The following is a 4,461-nucleotide window of genomic DNA, read 5'->3' as shown; positions in this document are numbered from 1 at the left end:
GCTGCCGAAGCATGCACGGGGGTGAGGGGGTGGTCGAGGGATCCTTCCCACGGTTTAATGGTGGATAGTAGCAGGTCGCCCCCACAAGCCCTTGCGGATCCCGCAGACGGTCCCAGAGGCTGACCCGTTTGGTACCTCCCACTCACTGATAAGATTTTAAAGCCAGATACACGCACCTACGGAGCTAAAACATTGTATACAGGTTTTTAGGACCCGTTATTTCTCTTGGGACACCTCCCTCCCCTCCCTAGGGAATAGTGCTTCAAATCGATGCTCCTCAATGTGTTAACTTGGGTTGAGGAAAATACGTTAGGGTTAGGTAACGACTTCGGGGTTAGGGTAACCATTTCGTAGGGTTAGGGTAACAATTTCTTAGGGTTAGAGTAATCGATGTCTTTAGGTTAGAGTAACGGTAAACTAGGGCTGTAGAATTTTCAATTCGCCTACACCTCAGGGATGTGGCCGCTTTAACAGCCTGAAACTGGACGTCCACAAGCAGAATTTCGACCCCATTTCCTCGTCCTATACGACCATACCATAGGGACGCACCGGTTCTCGTCCGATCACCGAAGTTAAGCCCTGTCGGGCGGGGTTATTACTTGTATGGGTGACCGCCTGGGAATACCCTTGTTGTAGGCTTCAATTTTTTGTCTTGCGAACATCTCCTAAACTTTTAAATTCCGCAATAAATAGCTCTCCATACACCACCATTTCACATAGAGAGCCGTAGGTGAGTGAGGAACAAAATCAAAAAAGCACAAAACGAGGGGGGGAAAACACCTTTATTGTCAAAAATCGGCCAGCTAATTGCGAAAAACCTAGTGCGATCGACTTTCTCTGATCATAGATCGCGCGCGAGCGAGTGAGCACGCCGCGAGATGAACAGTTTATGTATGTTCAAGATTCTATCTTCTGTGATATCAAATCATTCCAAATAACTAACGAAAAATGAATAGGAAAACCGCACACTTCTTGAGACCGCAGTTTTAAGCCATCGTGACGTGGCAAAACACTCGCACACTTCCAAGAGGAGGAGCGCGAAAAACGGCACTGAAAGTCGACACTGGTTGGATTCAGCCTGCACACGAATCGTGAAAAAGGTTCGAGTACTTTTACTACTCTGCTAGTTTTTTTCCTTCCCTCGTTCATTCTTTCACCAACACCAGTCGCTTGCTCGCACAAAGGATACACTAACGATAGCCAATAGAGCATTTCTAAAAGCGGCCTCCAGTGCCACTAAAACCGCTCAAAAGGTTCAAAGTGTACTCACGGTCCAAGTTCGACTGACCTTCTCTGCTCGCTCGCATCGGTCGCATCGGCCGTTTGGTTTCCTTTCATTTCCTTTCCTCTCTCGCGCATAGCACAGCCCGGCAGACGGCACGCGACAAACCGCAAATACACGAACGGTCAGGACTTTACGCACAATCGAACAGACAGGCCTTGACCAAAACCTCCAGCAAAGTTACGCCGACCGCCCCGAAACTCACCTTGTTTCCTTCCTCCATTCTCTCCAATGCACTTCTAACCCCCTCCAAACGTGCCAACACCTTGGCCAGTTGTGCGTCCTTTGCTTTCCTTTTGCAAGTCTACCGGTCCACTGCAAAAGCAAAAAAATAACCCTCGATAGTCCGTAAGAGGGCCATATAGACATAGTTTTGGTGACTTTTGCGGGGACGAGCGCGAACGCAGGTCCCCACTAACCAGAAATTAATACGCTCGAGTGGTACCCACCTTTGGGGTAATCGCAAAGGGTCAACCCAGTCGAAGTGCAATGAAAGGGCCTCGCCTTTAGAGGACTGCCTCCCTTGATCACAGTACCTCCCCTCGTCAGGTAAGTAGGCTTTTTCCAGCATCTGCCCTCGGTGAAAACATCCACTTACCCCTATGTCCTTGTGGTAGTGCTTTTGCGCCGCTTCAGAAAACGTCGGCCAGCGGCCGTTCCCTGCCATTGTCTGTTTTGCGAATTATCACCCCTCTTTCACCTCTTCCCCTCCTAAGGGGCGGGCGGGGCTCCTGTAAACATAAAAGAATGCTACAAACGTTGACCCTTTGTTTTGGATTGAAATGTGTCTCCCCAGAGGGAAGTGGGCCGCACTAATTCGGAGGTAGTGCTATAACCGCGGCAACCCTTGGCTGGGACGAGGCAAGCCTCTTTTCCACAGCCCAGTTCCAAAAAATCAGTTTACTATATTGAGCTGCTCACTGAGCATCGTATCAGATATTAAGCTGATAAGAACAGCTACAACACTTGATCTTATCCAAAAGGCCGAGAAGCGATGCCGAAGCATGCCCGGGGTGAGGGGGGTGGTCGATGGATCCTTCCCCCGTGTTTACGGTGGATAGTCGCATGTCGCCCCCACAAGCCCTTGCGAGTTCGCGCAGACGGTCCCCAGAGGCTGACCCTTTTGGTAGCTCCTCACTGTAAGATTTTAAAGACGGATACACGCACCTACTGAGCTAAAACATTGTATAATAGTTTTTTAGGACACGTTATGTCTCTTGGGACACCTCCCTCCCCTCCCTAGGAAATAGTGCTTCAAATCGATGCTCCTCAATGTGTTAAACTGGGTTGAGGAAAATCCTTTAACGGTTAGGTACCGACTTCGGGGTTAGGGTACCCATTTCTTAGGGTTCGGGTAACAATTTCTTAGGGTTAGAGTATCGATTTCTTAGGGTTAGAGTAACGAAACTAGGGCTTTAGAGTTTCAACTTCTGCCTACACTCAGGGATGTGGACCGTGCTTTAAACCGCCTGAACCTGGCCGATAACAAGCACAATTTCGCACCCCCATATTCCTCGTCTACGGACCATACCACCGGGAAAGCACCGTGTTCTCGTCCCGATCACCGAAGTTAAGCCCTGTCGGGCGGGGTTAGTTACTTGGACCTGGGTGGACCGCCTGGGAATACCCAGTGTTGTAGGCCTTCAATTTTTTGTCCTTGCGAACATCTCTAAACGTTTTAAAAATCCCAATAAATAGCTCTCCATACACCACAATTTCACATAGAGAGCCGTAGGTTGAGTGAGGAACAAAATCAAAGCAAAAAACGAGGGGGGGAAAACACCTTTTTGTCCACAAATCGTCCAGCCAATGGCGAAAACTCTAGTGCGCATCGACTTTTCTTACAGAGCAGCGCGCGAGCGGAGTGAGCACGCGCGAGATGACCATTTTATGATGTCAAATTCTACTTCTGTGATATCCAAATCATTCCAAATAACGAACGAAAAAAATGCATTAGGAAAAAAACGCACAACATTCTGAGACGCAGTTTTAAGCCCTCGTGACGTGCCAAAACACTCTCACACTTCCAACTGGAGCCGTGAGAAAAACGGCATTGAAAGTCGCTAATGGTTCTATTCAGACTGCAAACTAATCGGCAAAAAGGTTCGATACTTTTACTACTCTGCTAGTTTGTTTTTCCTTCCCTCGTTCATTCGTTCACTCGCTTGCGCGCACAAAGGATACACGAACGATAGCCTAGCATTTCTAAAAAGCGGCTCCATTGACAATAAAACAACCGCTCAAAAGGTTCAAAGTGTACTCACGGTCCAAGTCGAATGACCTTCTAAATGCTCGCTCGCTCGGTCACGATCGTGCCGTTTGGTTTTCCTTCATTTCCTTTCCCTGCGCGGGCATAGCACAGCACTGCAGCGACGGCACGCACAACCTGCAAATACAAACGAACAGGACTTTTTACGCACAATACAGCAGACATGCCTTTACCAAACACCGCCAGCAAAGTTACGCACCGCCCCGAAACTCACCTTGTTTCCTTCCTCCAGTCTCTCCAATGCACTTCTACCCCTCCAAACGTGCCAACACCTTGGCCAGTTGTGCGTCCTTTGCTTTCTTTGCAAGTCTACCGGTCCACTGCAAAAGCAAAAATACCCTCGATAGTCAGTAAGAGGGCCATATAGACATAGTTTGGATGACTTTTGCGGGGACGAGCGCGAACGCAGGTCCCCACTACCAGAAATTATACGCTCGAGTTACCCACATTTGGGGTAATCGCAAGGGTCAACCCAGTCGAAGTGCAATGAAAGGGCCTCGCCTTGAGAGGACTGCCTCCTTGATCACAGTACCTCCCGCGTCAGGTAAGTATGCTTTTTCAGCGTCTGCCCTCGGTGAAAAAATCCACTTACCCCTAGGTCCTTGTGGTAGTGCTTTGCGCACTTCAGAAAACGTAGGCCAGCGGCCGTTCCTGCCATTGTCTGTTGTCTGAATTATCATCCCTCTTTCACCTCTTCCCCCTCTAAGGGCGGGCGGGGCTCCTGTAAACATAAAAGAATGCTATACCGTTGACTTTGTTTTGGATTGAATGTGTCTTCCCCAGAGGGAAGTGGGCCGCACTCGGAGGTAGTGCTATACCGAGGCAACCCGTGGCTGGGACGAGGCAAGCCTCTTTTCCACAGCCCAGTTCCAAAAATCAGTTTAATATATGAGCTGCTCAATGAGCAGCG

At 49.1% G+C, this 4,461-nt stretch overlaps 3 non-coding genes and 2 pseudogenes across 3 annotated transcripts; 1 reads left to right on the top strand and 4 right to left on the bottom strand.

The window, feature by feature from the left end:
• Nucleotides 1-522: 522 nt before the first annotated feature.
• LOC136278428 (5S ribosomal RNA) lies at nt 523-639 on the top strand (annotated as a pseudogene).
• A 1,029-nt stretch (nt 640-1,668) lies between these two features.
• LOC136278448 (U1 spliceosomal RNA) lies at nt 1,669-1,839 on the bottom strand. Its single transcript, XR_010716330.1, has one exon. It is a non-coding gene; the product is annotated as a U1 spliceosomal RNA (small nuclear RNA).
• Nucleotides 1,840-2,079: 240 nt separating this feature from the next.
• LOC136278453 (U2 spliceosomal RNA) lies at nt 2,080-2,278 on the bottom strand. The gene has a single exon (XR_010716334.1). It is a non-coding gene; the product is annotated as a U2 spliceosomal RNA (small nuclear RNA).
• A 1,661-nt stretch (nt 2,279-3,939) lies between these two features.
• LOC136278436 (U1 spliceosomal RNA) lies at nt 3,940-4,103 on the bottom strand. The gene has a single exon (XR_010716318.1). It is a non-coding gene; the product is annotated as a U1 spliceosomal RNA (small nuclear RNA).
• A 232-nt stretch (nt 4,104-4,335) lies between these two features.
• On the bottom strand, nt 4,336-4,461 carry LOC136278408 (U2 spliceosomal RNA; annotated as a pseudogene).

This window comes from Pocillopora verrucosa, unplaced genomic scaffold, assembly GCF_036669915.1.
Source record: "Pocillopora verrucosa isolate sample1 unplaced genomic scaffold, ASM3666991v2 scaffold_100, whole genome shotgun sequence".
NCBI classification, from domain to species: Eukaryota; Metazoa; Cnidaria; class Anthozoa; order Scleractinia; family Pocilloporidae; genus Pocillopora; species Pocillopora verrucosa.
Note: the sequence above shows the minus strand (reverse complement) of the source record. Positions and strands in the feature narration are given on the sequence as shown.